This window comes from Gossypium raimondii, chromosome 3 (assembly GCF_025698545.1).
Source record: "Gossypium raimondii isolate GPD5lz chromosome 3, ASM2569854v1, whole genome shotgun sequence".
Taxonomy (NCBI): Eukaryota; Viridiplantae; Streptophyta; class Magnoliopsida; order Malvales; family Malvaceae; genus Gossypium; species Gossypium raimondii.
In genome coordinates, this window is record NC_068567.1 from 17,589,538 (window position 1) to 17,608,205 (window position 18,668).

The following is an 18,668-nucleotide window of genomic DNA, read 5'->3' on the forward strand; positions in this document are numbered from 1 at the left end:
CCGATAAACCGCAAACTAAGCTTTCCTTTTCAGCCAAATCGAATAACTTTCTTCCAAGGTGATACTTTCAGAAATACTCTATTGTCGACTTGAAATTCAATACTTTTTCTTTTCAAATCTGCATAAGATTTCTGTCGATCCAAAGCCACTTTCAAACTGTCACTTATCACTTTATCCTTTTCTTCGGTTTCTCGAATCAAATCAATACTAAATAACTTTTTCTCACTGAGCTCAGTCTAATATAATGGAGTTCAACATTTTCAACCGTAAAAGCTTCGTATGGTGCCATTTTAATGCTAGCTTTATAACTATTGTTGTACGCAAATTCAAGGAACGACAGAAATCTCTCCCAATTACCTTCGAACTCTAAAACACAACATCAAAGCATATCTTCAAGTATCTGAATTACTCGTTCATACTGACCGTCAGTCTGTGGATGAAATGTTGTACTAAAATGCAATCGAGTACCTAGAGCTTCATTTAACTTATTCAAAAATCGAGATGTAAATCGTGGATCCCTGTAAAAAATAATGGAAAGTGGCACACCCTGCAACCTAACGATCTCAACAACATACAACTCTATCAATCTCTCAAGTGAAAAATCTGTATGCACTGGAATAAAATACACGAATTTCATCAAATGATCTACAATGACCCACACAATATCTTTCTTTTTTGAAAATAGAGGCAATCCTGATACGAAATCCATTGTCATATGTTCCCATTTCCACTCTAGAATCATCACAGGTTGTCACAAACCAGAATGTACCTGATGTTTGAATTTAACTTGCTTACAAACTGAACATTTCGATACGTACTCTGGAATCTCTTGTTTCATACCTGGCCACCGGTACATCTGTTTTAAATTTCCATACATTTCATTACTTCCAGGATGAATCGATAAGCTACTATAGTGAGCTTCCTGCAAAGTCTTCTGAATGAGATCAGAATTTCTCAAAACACAAATTCTGCCTTTGAAATACATACTATCGTCAGAATCAACATGAAAATCTGAATCAAATGTCATCTCAATCTGTTTTCGTTTAGCAATCAAAACATCATCACATTTCTGAGCTTCGCAAATCTGTTGCAGAAACATCGTCTAGCTTTTAATTCAACTAAAATTGAACTGTCATCAATCAACACCAATGGAGTGTTCAAAGCTAGCAAAGCAAATAGGGATTTTCTACTCAGTGCATCAGCAACAACATTAGTTTTTCCCAGATGATAATCGATAATCAAATCGTAATCTTTCAACAATTCAAGCCATTTGTGCTATCTCAAATTCAAGTATTTATACGGCATCAAATACTTTAGGATTTTATGATCCGTGAAAATATGACATTTTTCCTCGTACAAATGGTGTCGCCAAATCTTCAAAGCAAATGTGATAGCTGCAAGACCTAAATCGTGAGTTAGATAATTCTTCTCGTGTAGTTTCAACTGTCCTAAAGCATATGCTATCACTTTGCTCTCCTGTATCAAAACACAACCCAAACCATTCAATAGAATATCACTATAAATTACAAAGTCTTTACCGGACTCTGGTTGAACCAAGACAGGTGCCTTTGTTAACAAAGCTTTCAATTGATTAAAACTTTGCTGACATTTCCTGGACAATTCAAATTTAACTTCTTTTTGCAACAGTTTCATCAATGGGGGAGCAATCATCGAGAATCCTTTGACAAATCTTCTGTAATATCCAGCTAAACCCAGAAAGCTTCTGACCTCAGCTACATTTCCTAGAGGTTTCTAATCTACCACAGCTAAGATTTTACTCGGATCAACTCTAATACCATCTGTCGAAACCACATGTCCTAAAAATCTGACTTCACAGAGCCAGAAATCACATTTGCTAAACTTAGAGAACAATTGTTTTTCGCGTAAAGTTTGCAAAGCAATCCTTAAATGTTGGGCATGCTCTGTCTCATCTCGTGAATATATTAGAATATTGTCAATGAATACAACCACAAATCTATTTGAGTACGGTCTGAAAATTCTATTCATCAAGTCCATAAATAGAACAGGTTCATTAGTCAAACCAAATGGCTTCACACGAAACTATAATGTTCATACTTGGTTCTGAACACAATTTTTGGCACATCAAAGTCTTTAAACCTTAGCTAATAATAACTAGAACGAAGATCGATCTTTGAAAATACTGTCGCACCTTTCAACTGATCAAATAAATCATTGATACGTGGCAATAGATACTTATTCTTGATCATGACTTTGTTGAGTTGTCGATAGTCGATGCATAGTCACATAGATCCATCCTTTTTCTTAACAAATAACACAGGAGAACTCCAAGGAGAAAAATTGGGCCAAGCAAAGCCTCTATCTATCAACTCTTGCAACTATGCTTTCAACTCTTTCAATTCTGTAGGTACAATTCTATAAGAAGCTATCGAAATTAGAGATGTTCCCAGCATTAATTCAATAGAAAACTCAACTTCTCTGATCGGTGGTAACTGTGGTAACTTTTCTGGGAACACGTCTGTAAACTCACATACAACCAGAACCGATTCTAACTTCAATTCTAAAACCCTGGAATCAAATATATAAGCGAGTTAGGTTTCACAACATTCTCTAACATATTTCTGTGCCAACATAGCTGGAATAACATTTGATGCACTATCTAGCCTGTCTCATTCGATTCAAAGTTTTTCACTATTTTGACACTTTTAGACAATATATTTTCATCTACAGTTTAGAAAAGCATCATGCAGAGTTAACCAGTCCATACCTAGAATCACATCAAATTCATTAAAGGTTAGTAACATCAAATAAGCCAGAAAGTTGCAACCTGGAATCATCAAAGGATAGTTTTTACAGACTTTAACAACTAACACATACTGACTGAAAGGGTTCGTTACTTTAACCACAAATTTAGTAGACTCAAAAGGTATTTTCTTATCTGACACTAAAGTCGTGCATACATATGAGTGTGTTGACCCTGGGTCAATCAAAACATTAACACTAGTATCAAAGATAGAAAATGTACAGATGATCACATCAGGCGCTGAAGCTTCCTCTAGAACATGAATCGCGTAAGCTCTTACTGGTGCTCGTGCCTCAAATCATCTTTCATCCCACTACGACTGTTACTCGCATTTCTAGTGTTCTAAGGTGGTCTCCCTTTCGCAACTATGTTACTCGGTCAAGTAGTCTGAGCCTTTTCTTTATCAAACCTTTCAGGGAAATCTTTAAGATATTACTCATAGGAACCACATTTGAAACATGATCTATCTTTCAGTCTGCACTCACCAAAATTTCGTTTATTACAATTTTGACATTTGGGCTCGTTGCTTCTGACACTGTCCACTCTCGCTACAGACATAGCGTGAGGTTTCGAGCTCGAATGTTGTTTTTCTCTATCCTTTCCAGAATAACCCATCGAAGCTAATAAACGTCTGTGAAATTCTTTTGACTTTTTTGATGGTGATGAGTATGACTTTCCCATAGGCTGCTTCCCTGAATCACGAGCCTCAGAATCAACTTTTCTTTTTGCTTTGCTAAGTTCCTCGACATTGTGCGCTTTGTCAACCAGAACTACAAATTCTTTCAACTTAAGGATCCCGACTAATAGCTTGATATCTTCATTTAATCCGTCTTCAAACCGAGTGTACATGGCAACCTCTGTTAGAATACATTCTCGGGCATACTTTCTAAGTCGCACAAATTCTCTCTCATACTTCAATACTAACATACGACCTTTCTTCAATTTAAGGAACTCTTTACGTTTCTTATCCAGAAAACTCTGATTCACATATTTCTTTTTGAACTCTATCTGAAAGAATTCCCAATTTACTCGATCTCTCGGTACTACCACAACTAAAGTGTTCCACCATTGATAAGTTGAATCTTTCAACAATGAAACAACACATTTCAAGCATTCAACTGGAGCACATGATAATTCGTACAAAACTCTCAACATGTTTTCTAACATGAACTCCGCTCTCTCTGGATCATCTTCAGCTGTACCTCGAAACTCTTCAGCCCCATACTTTCGAATTTTATCAACTGGAGGCTTGTTTACTAATATTGGTTCCAAACCCTAAGGAACTACGGGGACTGGTTGGGGTACAGGTAGGGGTGGAGGTTGTTGAGCCATTGGGTTCATTCGCACAAACTTAGAAAACCATTTAGACATCATCTAGAAGAAAGCTTCCTTAGCCTCTCCTCCCCGACCCTTAGATACGGGCCTACTACCACTCGATGCTACCCTGTGAATGGAGGCTTGCGCGTTACTTTCTACTTCATCGGAATTAGCTCGATTAGATGACATTTTATCTATATGCAAACATAGTTCAACGTAAGTTAGGAGTTATCATGCTATCGCAGGTTATATAATGACATGTATTTCTAGACTCATACATGCTATGTTCTGTCCAAGAACTAACTAAACTGTAGCTCTGATACCTTAAATGTAACACCCCTAACCTGTATTCGTCGTCGAATTAGGGTCACGGAGCATTAACAAACAAATAGAACATTTAAACATATATCATCATAACCACATTATAAAGCAATCATTCACATACATATTATCTCTAAATCGATCCCTAGAGGCCCTAAAAACACCTTAGAAATGATTTAGGACTAAATCGAAAACATTTAGATAGTTTAAGAAAAATTCACAAATTTTTAGAAACAGGGTCACACGGCTGTATGCCTCACATGGCTGAAACACACACCTGTATCTCAGGGGACACATGGCTGAGTCACATACCCGTGTCTCAGGCCATGTGGACATAAATTTGCCCAAAATCAAGCCATTTCCAACACCAAACCATGCACACATCTAAAGGCCTTTTTTCCACATAATCAAAACATGACCAAAACTTACATGTAATGACCAATTCCATAGTCCAAAATCAATCAACCAATATTTCTTCTAGGGCGTACTACCTTTTCAAGGATACCTTTGATTTCGTGATAGGTAGTAGTAATCTTGTGCTTCACATCATATTTATCAAGCAACCACTTAAGCCATTTATTCACAAAGTGATAACCTTCATCACTAATAATAGCTCTTGGTGTCCCAAATCGTGTAAACACATGCTTATGTAGAAATCGTATGACTACCTTAGCATCATTTGTAGGGTATGCTTTCGTTTCAACCCACTTGGATACATAGTCCACAGCAACTAAGATGTATTGTTCCCATACGAGGAAAGAAACGGGCCTAAGAAGTAAATGCCCTATACGTTGAACAATTCAATCTCCAAAATGTTTGCCAAGGGCATCTCATTCCTCCTTGATATATTTCTAGTCCTTTGGCATTTATCACAGTTCTTCACATAAGAATAAGTATATTTAAATAGTGTAGGGTAAAAGAAACCTGCTTGCAAAATCTTTGTTACAGTACGTGAACCACCAAAGTGTCCCCTACTTGGGGATGAATGGTAATGATACAAGATCTCAGCAATCTCACTTTTAGCTACACACTTTCAGATTATATTACCTGCATATTGTTTAAACAAAAACGAATCCTCCCAAAGATAATATCGACTATCATGAAGGAATTTTTTCCTTTGTTGGTATGTCATTTCTCGAGGAATTATTCCACATGCAAGATAATTGACAAAATCAACAAACCAGGGTATTTCATGAATTCAATTTACCTCAAATAAGTGTTTACCTGGGAAATTCTCATTAATAGACACACATAACTGAGTTACCTCATCTTGCTCCAACCTTGACAGAGGATCAGGTATTTGATTTTCGACACATTTTCTGTCTTAGACTAAGCTCAAATTCTTGGAGTAAAAGTATCCAACGAATCAGCCTTGTTTTTGCATCTTTCTTCGTGAGTAAGTATTTAATGGCCGCATGGTCAGTAAATACTATAACTTTGGTACCTATAAGATATGAGCGGAATTTGTCAAAAGCAAAAACTATAGCGAAGTGTTCCTTTTCGGTTACCGTATAATTGCGTTGGGCTCCTGTCAAAGTTCTACTTGCATAGTAAATAGGGTGAAACACTTTATTTCTTCTTTGAACCATCACAAATCCAATAGCATAGTCACTTGCATCGCACATCAACTTAAAAGCTGAGTTCCAATTAGGTGTAACGATGATTGGGGTTGAGATTAACTACTTCTTTAGCTCTTCAAAAGCTTCTAAACATGCTTTGTTGAAATCAAACACTGTATCTTTCTCTATCAACAAACACAAAGGTTTAGAAATTTTCGAGAAATCTTTGATAAAGCTTCGATAAAAACCGGCATGGCCTAAGAAACTTCTGACTCCTTTCACATTTATTGGGGTCGGTAATCTTTCAATTACGTCCACCTTTGCTTTATCAACTTCAATTCCTTTCTTTGAGATCTTATGACCTAAGACAATCCCTTCATTGACCATAAAATGACATTTTTCCCAATTAAGGATAAGATTCGTCTTTTCGCATCTCTTCAGTACTTTAGCCAAATTATTCAAACAGATATCATAACTGTTACCAAAAATAGAAAAATCATCCATGAAAACCTCAACAAAATTTTCAATCATATCAGTAAATATTGCCATCACGCATCATTGAAAAGTTGCAGGTGCATTGCATAAACCAAAAGGCATTCGCGTAAAAGCGAACATACCGTATGGACAAGTAAAGGTTGTTTTATGTTGGTCCTCTGGAGCTACAACTATTTGGTTATATCCTGAATAGCCATCTAAAAAATAATAGAATTAATTACCTGCAAGTCGATCTAACATCTGATCCATAAAAGGCAACGGAAAATGGTCCTTCCGAGTGGCTTTGTTCAACTTTCTGTAATCAATACAGATTCTCCAACCAGTAGTAGTGCTTGTTGGAATTAACTCATTACGCTCATTTTCAACAATCGCTTACCCACGAACTATCTGAAATAGGATAGATGATTCCTGCATCTAACCATTTGAGCACTTCTTTTCTCACAACTTTTTTCATAATAGGATTGAGCCTCCTTTGCCCATCAATTCGAGCTTTTTCACCTTATTCTAAAATGATTTTATGCATGCAAAAAGAATGACTTATACCTCGAATATCAGTTATGTCCAACCAATTGCGTTCTTAAATTTCTTTAGAACAACAATTAGTTGCTCCTCTTGATCTTTCGTCAGTTCCGCTAAAATAATCACAGGCAATGTAGAACAATCACCTAAATAAACATATTTCAAATGGGAAGGAAGTACCTTTAGTTTGAGTTTAAGTGGTTCTTCAAATGACAACTTGGGTTGCATAAATTCTCTGACTTCCAACTGTAACAGTTCAATTCGTCTGGACTGAATAAAATTTTTCGGATTGGCTTCCATCAAAGCCATGTTTTCTTCACCTTATTCATCCTCCAAAGGGTCAAGATCTAAGGCTTTCTCCAATGGATCTTAAAAATTGCTTTCCATAGAAACCAAGCTTTCTATCTCTTCCATAACTGAACACTCCTCTGCCGGATCGGGAAATTTCATCGCTTTAAGAATGTTAAAGTTTACTTGATCGTTTTGAACTCGCATGGTGAGTTCTCCTTTCTGCACATCAATTAACGTTCTTCCCGTGGCTAAGAAAGGTCTCCCAAGGATGATCGACACTTCCTTGTCTACTTCAAAATCTGAGACAATGAAATCAGCATGAAAAATAAATTTATCGACTCTTACCAAAAATTCTCAATCTTTCGTTTGGGATATGCTAAAGATTGATCCGCTAGGTAAAGCATCACAGTTGTAGGTCTTACTTCTCCTATCCCTAACATCTTAAAGATAAACTTAGGCATCAAGTTGATACTCACTCCTAAGTCACACAAAGCTTTACCACAGTAGGAGTCACCAATGTTACTGGGTATAGCAAAGTATCCTAGGTCTTTCAATTTTGGTGGCAGTTTGTTCTACAGGAATGCACTGCACTCCTTTGTCAAGGCAACAGTCTCATACTCACTTAGTCATTTCTTCATAGATAGTATATCCTTCATAAACTTTACATAATTTGGTATTTGTTCTAAAGCCTCCACCAACGGAATATTGATGTGTAAGTGCTTCAGAACATCCAAAAGCTTCTTGAATTGCACCTCCTATTTCTGCTTGTGTTGCTGGAATTGCACCTCCTATTTCTGCTTGTGTTGCTGCAATCTTTACGGATATGGAGGTGATGGAACTTTTGGTTGAACCGAAAAAAATTTTTGAGTAGGTAAATCTGCATCCAAAGAAGATGTTAAAATATCTGAATTCTCTAAGTCACGGTTTACCTTATCAGACTTTGCATATTCTAATTCCTTTGGTATAGGAACTTCAACAACTGGTTGATTCTTCTCAACAGGCTTATCTTCAACATCAATCAATCAGGGTTCTAGAATTTTACCACTTCGCAATGCCACTGCCTTGATATGTTCTTTACCCAAATTTCTTGGATTCTCAGCATCGCTCGGGAAGGTTCCTTGTGGTCTATTACGTAGCTCCGTAGCTAATTGACCCATTTGGTTTTCCAAATTTTTGAGTGTTGCTGCTTGGCTTTGGATCAAAGCGTCATTCTTTTACATGTACAATTTCAACAAGTTCTCCAAACTGTTTGATGCCTCAGCTTGAGGTGGTTTTGAAGCTTGCTGATTGTATCCTTAAGATTAGTTGGGTCTTTGCTACAGTAAGTTGTTGTTCGGTCCATTTCCTTGGTTGCTCCAAGAAAAGTTAGGATGATTACGCCATGAAGGATTGTAGAAGTTGGACTGGGGTCCTTGTCCACTCCTATTTTGATATTGGTTGCCCACATACTACACTGACTTAGGATTTGATGGACAATTCTCAAAAGAATGACCTTCCCCACAGTACATACAAGAAACTGTTTCAAATGGACTTGGTGGCTGAGCAGCAAAATTATTAGTAGTATTAGCGGTTAACTATTTTAACATAGAGGAAATAGATGATACCTGAGCTGATAACGGAGTGAGGGAGTCAACTTCATGAACTTTGGCTATGTGTCTTCCTGAAGCTGTTCGATTTGTTGGCCATTGATAGTTATTACTCGCGATCCTCTCGATGATCTCATAAGCCTCATTATAAGACTTAGACAAAATTACACCACTCGCGGAAGCATCTACCATCAATCTTGTATTTGCATTGAGATCATTATAGAATGTCTCCAACTGGATACAATAAGGAATCCCATAATGAGGACACTTACAAAGTAACTCCTTGAATCACTCCCATGCCTCATACAAAGACTCGTCATCCAATTGTTGGAAAGTTGTGATCTCATTCCTTAAGTTAGCGTTTTTGCTAGGTGGGAAATACTTAATCAAAAATCTCTCTGCTAATTCTTGCCATGTAGACATGGAACTTGGTGGCAATGAATTGAGCCATGCTCGTGCTCAATCTCGAAATGAGTATGGAAACAACTTCAACCTCAGTGCGTCTTCAGTCACACTGGCTATCTTGAATGAATCACTCACCTCCGTAAACAATCGAACGTGGAGATGTGGGCCTTCCGTGGGCATACCACTAAATTGGCCCACCGTTTATAGCATTTGAAACATCACTGGCTTCAATTCAAACTGGCTTGCCTCAATATCTGGCCTTCTAATTCCTGGGTTTAACTCACTGAAAATTGGTACATCATATTGTCTGATGCATCGATCCCTATCATCGGCAATGAGGATAGGATTTTGTACATAATCGGCTTCAGTACCTTGGCATTGATTCTGATTTCCAAGGTCCATCTCGACATGTCTTTGAGCTGTTTGTTCACATCTTATTTGTCTAAAAGTTCACTCAATTTCAGGATCTACATGGAGTAAATCGATAATTCAACCTATGCTCATAAACACCTGAAAATAAAATCACAAAAATTAAAAAGAATAAGTTAGTAAGGTTAGAAATAAATAAAATTGAAAATAAATAATTTCACGAAAAAAATGACAATGGCAACAATTGACAATCCCCAAAAACAATGCCAAAAACTTGTAATGCTTAGGTTTGTGCAAGTGTACACAGTCGTTATCAAGTAATAAGTAAGTATCAAGTTATCGTCTCCACAGGGATTGTATCTGTGCTAAGTCACTTAATTTGTAAAATTATATTAACAATTTGGTAAATAAAAACACAATATAGTTGAGAAGTGGTGATTAAAATATATTAAACTAAATGCAATGATCCCTAATGCAAATTATCCTAAGTATGCAAACTATATAAATGAAATATATTTTATTAAAATTAAACACAATTTGCAACAATTATAACATAAATAAACTAGGACAATTACTTTAATTAAACTCAATTTATTATCAACATGCTTAATAACATTCGGAAAAACATTCCATGACAACTCGATCTTTCATGAGTTTGGAAACCACATTAGGTTCTTTCGGAATCCTTTACTTAGTAAATACGCATTTTACTGATCCTTATTTACTAAGAGTTTCTTAGCATTCGTGTGAGGTAATAGGGACGTGTTAGGTTTGAAACAATTTAATCACACAAATCTAAAAACTATGTAGATAACAGAGCTTGGTTAGAGTTGTTATGCAACGCACAATTCAATCGTGTTAGGATCTAAATTGAGCATGCACATTTCAATTATGCGTCCATTAGCCGTCGTCTGGTTAGGATCGCTGAGCTAATTCACGTGCATTTCAATCACGTATGAACGAAATACAAACTTGATTTTAATTGAAAACATGATCGATTGAGGCACAAACATTATAAGCATGAATCAAATAAATATTATTTAATCAAAGCAATCATCCTAGCTTAAATAAAATTCAGATAACATTTTTGTAAACAAGAACAAAGAACACATAGTAAACATCTTTATATAAATTTAAAGAAAAGAAAGATTAAACCTAACTCGAAGCGGCTGTCACCCAAGACTCTGACTGACGAGACTCCTTCGTTCCTTTGCTAATGGCTCTCCAAGGTAGTCGACCACGGGTTCTTTAAGAGACTTAATTGGTAAAATCTCTATGAAGAGATGATGCTAGGCGTGATAATGGAAAAGGCTAAGAGAAAAAGAGAGAATGATGCTTGATGGATGCTTGAGGGATGATTGAGGGATGATGAATGAATGATTGAGAGGGTCTTATTTATAGGTGAGGAGAGAGACATAGTTTGCTAAAAATAGGAGTTTCCATCTTTTGAAGCATCTTCCATGGGTGGCCGACCATAATTTTAGTAAGTTGAGCTGATTTTTTCTTGATTCTTGGTCAATTTGAGTGCAACAACAACTCAGGACTGAGATTTGATCAAGTGCAAATCTTCAATTAAATCTCTAATTTCTTCAACTCTTCAAGGACCTTGTTTATGGACAGCCATATGCAGCTGAATTTTGGGTTGACTTGGTCTCCAATTTGAACAGTTTTGTAATCTAGCAAAGCTATCAGACCTATCCAAAATAAATCAACAAGTTAGAGGACCAAAGAATTAAATTATCCAATTTAACTAATTAAAACCCAAATTAATAATGAAATATTTTAAAATGAATTATTAAATATAATTTTATTTTTTATTATTTAATTTAATCATGCATGACCCACTTTGTGTCTTAAAAAATATAATAAATTCAAATTAATATAAAATAAGCCATTTATTGCATGAAAACTATATAATAAAACATAAAATCACATTTTAATAATTTCTATGTCCTAATTTCATATTTTCACATATTTCATTAATTTATTAAACAATTACTTAGTTTTAACAACGAATTTAAGTAAAAGGTAATAAATTACATAGGAAAAATCCTACATATTTTTACATTTACATTCATCTGTTCAATTTCGTAATTCGACTGCCCCTAAATTGTTGCATATTATTCAATTTAGTCATTGAAATCGAAATTACCATAACTTTCAAATTTGAGCTCCAATTTCGAAATCGATCTCAATTTCATCCTTCTACTGCCCCCTATTATCTATATTTATAGAAAATTATCATTAGTTTTGAATTTATTACACTTTAGTCCTTATGTTGAAAATTAACAATTTTCACTTTACAAATTAATCATTTTTCATATCTAAGCTTCAAATCCTGCCATTTAACAGCAAATTCATAAATATTCAATCAATGGAAACCTATAGAAACTTTAACAGTTTTGAAAAATAACACTCGAGTTAGCTAAATCGAGCTTCCATGATTACAAAAACACAAAATTTACGAAAAACAAACCTCAATTGGCTTACCATTCAAGAGAGATGAACATGAAACTTCAAAAATGGCTTCATTGTGTTTTCTTTTGTGTAAAAAAAGTGGAAAGAAGTAAAATGATGAAGATGGTCACTTAATTTATGTTTCATTATATTTTATTAATAATTTAATATTATTGAAATATGTATTTCTTATAAATTCAAGCACCAACCGCCCACTATTTTTAAAAGTGGATAATTGCCACTTAAATACTTTAATAATTACCTTTTAATTCCATTTTAATAAAAATCAATAGCGATTAACTTCTACGATTTTTACAATTTAGTCCTTGTCAGTACTTAACTATTCAATTGACAAAATTAAATGATCAAAATTTAATTAAACTTTATACTAACCTCGTAAATATTAAATAATAATATTTATTGTCTTGAACATTAGAAAATGGGGTTCCAAACCCACATTTTTCAATACCACTAACTTTAGGATCATTACATTTGTAACTTAATTAACTATCAATTAGACGAAAATTACTAGGCCATATTTTAATATATTTCTATACTAGCCTCGTTTACAAAAAATGGCATTTTAGAACTGTAATTTTTGATACCACAGTAAATCGGGTCGTTACAAAATAAGTCATTCAATCATGAATTCATGTCATGCACACATTTACATTACGATAAACAATATATTTTGAGTCTTAATCGAGCTTACGAAAGCTCTTTTGTTGACCCAAGCATGAAATAGGACCAAGTTGTAAAGTTTCAAAATTTCAAAATCGACGTCATGACATCACTTCTCCCATGTCGTGATGTTGCCAAAAAATTTGTCAAGTTGTGACCTCAGGCCACTATACGCCGCATTATGACTGACTGTCAACTGATGTTGCGATGAGGACTATTGTTCGTCGGGACATGGACTCTGTTTTTGGTAATATTTGAGCCATTTGGTATCTATTGCAAGACTACCATATAACCTTCACATTTTGAGCACAATTGACTAGTTTTACTGCATTAAAACATTCCATACACATACCAAAACAAGTACAAATAACCAAATTCATCCTTACATCAACTTATAACATCTAAACAATCTTTAAACATATCATTCGTTTATCAAGGTATACATGTCAAACCATTAACCAAATACTATCTTTAACACTATCAATTCACATCCAAAAACACCATTTCAAATGCCATATATACAACTTATACCATTTACCAAAAGCATGCCATCTCAACATGGAACACACATTGCAGGCCACCGCCAAGTCTCGGTGTGGAGTGTGTAACGACCCATATGAGGTCTTCGTAATTGTTACTTTTTGTTTTGTAGTATCTTAGCTAATTATAGAATTCTGTGTATGCGGCATTTGGCGAACTTTTAGGTTTGGCGAGTTCTGTGGTTTGAAGGACTCTTTTTCTAAGTATCTGCCCAACCCAGATGCCTTGGGAGAACTCGTTAAGTTTGTAGTTGTTTAGATTTATTTATTATTTCAAAATCGTGCTTAGAATAGTTAAGTTGAAATTTAGTTCAAATGAAACTAGACTATTGTAGATGATAAGACTTAGATTATGTTAAGTGCACTTAATCACAAGAATCAAGAGTGTTAGCGGAATTATTTGATTTTTCCACTAATCCTTGTATTCGTGCTTAAGTATATAAAGATAGCAATGGTCTTTCTAAACACCTTTACATTTTCTTCTTCCTTAATTTTCTCTGAAACTTTTTGAAACCTAAGCTACTACCAACTTATACATTAGTACCAACTCACTAGTAATTACTGATGAACCATAGGTTACTCTCTAAGTCATTTATGTGTTCCTCGTTCTACATGGATAGATATTAGTATAGTTTGGGAGGAAGGAAACTTCCTGATTCTGAACTAGGTGTTATTAGTTCTTACATGCATGATCAGATTTGATAGATTAATGATTTGATATGTTTAATTATCTTCATTTTAGCTCAAGAAGCTAACAAAAGTCCAAGCGATAAAGGAAATGGACTTGCTTTGTAGATTGTACTACAGTTTCTAGTGAGTTCCTTCTTACTTTCATGAGTTGTAATTTTCTTTACTTTATAATTCGTGTAAGGTAAGTAATCCTCCTTTGTAATGGATGAAAGATTTTTTATATGGTGTTGTGTCGGTAATGGTTATCCAAAGTCTTTAGTCTGAGTACAGTCTGTCTATGAGATAAACTAAGCACCATTCTTCATGCTTAAGCTACTACCATTTGCTTCTAATATGTATGATATGATATTATCTAATATGTGGTGATGGACATGAGGAGATATTCTTGTGTAGCCTCCGGTAAGGCAAATATATTGCAAACCAGATTAGTAGATCACGATAAAACATTATATTCTAAATGAAAATGATATGAGGAGTTAAGGGGGAGAACGTATGTGAATATGAATGAATGGTATGTTTCTGATTCTGAATTCTAGGTATGTGGCTGGCATGGAGATAGATTTGTCTGAGTCTGTCTGTGTTCTGTATATGCCATTGGTCGTGCTATGTGTATGTGTTTGAATCCTTCCAAAAGGTTCAAATATAATATCAATAATTTTATTTATGATTTTTCTTTGGAACTCAGTAAGTTCATATAAACTTACTCTGTTACCCTTTTTGCTTCTTAGGCCTACTGACTGAAGGAAGGCTTTGTAAGACGGACTACGCCAAAGTGTTTCTTTTATTATGAGCCAACTGCTTTGTGTTTGTATCATGCATGACTCATAGGGGTGGCACATAAAAGTATTTTGGAAATGATTTGTACAAAGAGCTATTTTTATAAGACTTTTTTTTTATAAAACTTCTATTAAGTTTCAATATATGGTTTTAAATTAATACATTTTGTTTAATGAAGTTACTATATTTGCACTTATACGACAAAATGGCTTGAATGTTATTTAAACTATTAATGATTTAATTTAAATTGAGTAAAGCAACATCTATCAAACGATTTATATTTATAAATTCATAAAATTATAAAAGCTTCTGCCAAAAATGTTTTTAAGTTAGTTTGATTTCAAGTAGTGACACACCATATTCAAATCCTATCATAGGGTCGGGTTTGGTGTGTTATAGAGTGTCACAACTGAACTGAGTTTGTGTACAAGATTAGAACTCATTATTTAAAATTAAACTATATAACCCATTTATTTAAAAACCCTTACAACAGAGGCAGAATTTTAAATAAAGCTCATTCTCCCAACCCCGAAATCTAAGAAAAACTACATGGTTACAAATGTATTCGACCCTAAGGCAAAACCTCTAAAGGTATCTGCTTCTTATGTGCATCTTATGATGATCTTAGATCTAACACAGTCTGGCTTAGTCCCTCTTTGAGTTCCTTACCCAACTAGTCTTACATACATAAGCCAAATTCTTTAAGTTTAGAAAAACTTAGCGAGTTTCTTCATAATGCTACTCAAACATAAATCCTGTCTCATAAGGGTCTTAGATGAAGAGAAACTAAATACGTTTGACTCTCTGTCTATTTTAGGACAATGTTCCTCAACTTGAAGTGGTGGTTAGACCATAAATTTATTTTCCCTTGGAAGATCCTATCACCATTTGACTACTCCCTACGTTCCCTCAGATGTCTCGCCATATTAGCAGACTCTATACTTCTTGTTCTTGCATTCTTCTTTTCATTTATTCCTAGTGTTGGATTCTTCTCTTTATCATGTGCTTCTAAGGTAGTCCTTCAGCTTACCCTCTTAATGATTCCTTTTAATTATGACCTTGTTGGTGAACCTTCCGCCTCTGATTAGTCATTGATATACTTAATTTCCGACCGTAGTCTTGAAGTACTTGTTGACGTTCCATACGTTGGGCTAATTAGTAAAGACCCACGCCACTCTAGTGGAACTAGTTCCACTTGGGATGAATAGGGGTCGGATTATTTCCTTGTAATTTACCTTGTTCATGATACCTTGATTTTAAGTATAACATGCTCGTCCATAGTGAACCGCTTTAGCCTTTAGTGCCAAGTAGACCATCATCAGAGTGATCATTTGTATTCACGATTTCTCCCATATGTTGGTTCTTATAGAACTAGTCATTTCGCTGGTATTTCCCAATAGTTTTCCCTATGGATAGGAATAGTCTTGACAAACATATCTATCACTAAGTGTATCTCTCTTTGTAACCCTCTCTGTTAATAGGTTATAACTAACCCCTCTCTTCCTTATGGACTAACTGGTGTACTTTATCTTAAATCTCTAGCTCACAGAGTTTCTCCAATCACCCTCTGGCGGTTCTTAATGACATATTCTTATCTGTGATCCTCGGTTAAACCATATTTCGGTTGCCTGTCCACCAAGCGCCACTAGTGTTTCATCTCTCGTGACTATTTCTTGTTGGGTTATCACCCATATGCCCTACTGCCTTTCATGACTACTATTCTAGCAGTCTTTTCCCCACTTCCATTACTTTTATAAATCATTGGTGAATTCTTTTGACCTATTGGCTAACTATTGCGTGTCCATACTTCTATTTTCCTTTTAACCCTTTTTGCTTGTTTGCAGAATTTCCCACTATTGCCGCCTTGATTGACCACCTGTGTTTATTATCCTGGCAGACTACCCTGTGTTTAGTGTCCCATTTATTATCCCGGCGAACTACCTTGTGTTTCGTGTCTCGATGGACTTCACAAGCTGTCTTAGTCGAGCTATGGTCTTACTCATCAAGTTCCTTGTCTAATGTCCTAATGGACTTCATTGGTTGTCATAGCTAAGCTACAATCTTACATCCCGTAATCCCTGTGTTTACTATCCTAGGGAATTACCCCGTGTTTATTGTCCCGACAAACTATACTGGTTGCCCAAAATGAGTTAGGGTCTTATACCTTAAACTTCTTAGAGGTTTTACCTTAAAGGACCTTACTATCATTGCGGTGTCACCCCATAGAGCTTGTTGACCGTCATTGCGGTGTTGTTCTATGGAGCCTTAAAATTTTTGACATTGGTTCATCTTGTATCTACCTTTGTGATCAAAGACCGAAGTGTCTCCTCTGTAAGGCCCGGAGCTTCACACATTGTGACTTGCTCCCAACAATCTCTGATGGCAGAATCTTAATGAAATTCCAATTTCCCTAGTCCTCCATCCATTCCTCCATTTCCTGATTCCTAACTTTGATGCTCGAACACCAAAGTGTCTCCACCACAAGGCTTAGAGCTTCCCTTAGCACGATTTGCACATAGCAACACCGTATGACGGTATCTAACAGAGTCATCCTTTCCCAATCCTAACTTCATCTAACCCATCGACTTATTTCATCGTTATAATCACACGATATATGCATTTCGATTACATACTAGCATAGAGTATGCAATCTATTAAAACATGAAATCATCACTATTTCATGCACATTGAACTACTTTGGTGTACACCCATATACCATAGAATCCGACCCATGTATAGCATACACAATCAGCAGAGATCATTCATCATTCCAAGAATAGAACAAAAAAACTCACCTAATGCTTCTTCGAATTATCAGTTTAGCTGTTCCAAATGTCAGAGCTTCCATTCTCTAAGAAACTAAGCATGAAAACCAAAATCATGGGTTAAACTTAGCATTTTTAGCTTAAAATTTAGTTTTCCAGAAACATGCATAGCCCCTAAAATGGTCTCTGGAAATCCTTATCTTTGTTTTCTTATCCTTACGTATGCAGAAAAAGTAAGAACCTTACTAGCTTACTAGATTTTTTGTTTTTCTGACTCAAACCTCACGATCATCTCTCTTTGTAGAGCTTCCCGTAACCATCTCTTCTTCAAAGCAACCAAAGAAGATCTAGAAGAAGAGAACATGAAATAAAATTGAGATGAATCCTCCCCTCGAAGCCACCTCTCAGCTATTTATAACCCTTCTCGCACGGTCTTCAACCATGTAAAATCCATCTATTTACAATCATTGTATCTCTCACTACGAACCAACTAGTTTGAATCCAACCGAACTAGCATTGGTCTTCAACCAAGTCCAAATCAGTTATTGTCTTCCCCTAATTTCCTGATAGAGACTGGCAACTTATGGCTACTTTCAGTTTAACCCCTTAAATATTTTTCTTAATTTTCAGACTTAGTGGAAACTGGGTGTGAAATAACAAGCATGGCCATTACCCAAAGTTATGCATAAAATAGATTTCAAGCCATGATATCATTCACGGTTAACAAATACATAACAACTATATAAATGCCACAAAACCAAAATTTTAAACGATTGGAAAAATACAAAACCAGAAATAGGGTACTGTGAGCTTTTCATTGACCGACTTAACACATTCCACAAGTTGATAATCTACAAGAAAAGGGAGGCAATGAAGTAAGCATATTGAATACTTAGTAAGTCCATATGAAATTCACTTAACTTAACATTACAACAAATTAACATTTAAAACAAATTTGTATTTAACATGGAATCGTTTGGCATATTTTGTAGCATCATATGCAAATAATCATACCCAACCAATGGTTAGTCAATTTACATATCAAGAACTTATAACATAAATCATATATATAACCATTCAATTTGGTAATATGTACCAACCAATTAATAATCCAT

The 18,668-nt window shown here is 35.3% G+C and overlaps 1 non-coding gene across 1 annotated transcript; it reads left to right on the forward strand.

The window, feature by feature from the left end:
- The first annotated feature begins 9,120 nt into the window (after nucleotides 1-9,120).
- Nucleotides 9,121-9,227, forward strand: LOC128040299 (small nucleolar RNA R71). The gene has a single exon (XR_008194955.1). It is a non-coding gene; the product is annotated as a small nucleolar RNA R71 (small nucleolar RNA).
- Nucleotides 9,228-18,668: the final 9,441 nt, after the last annotated feature.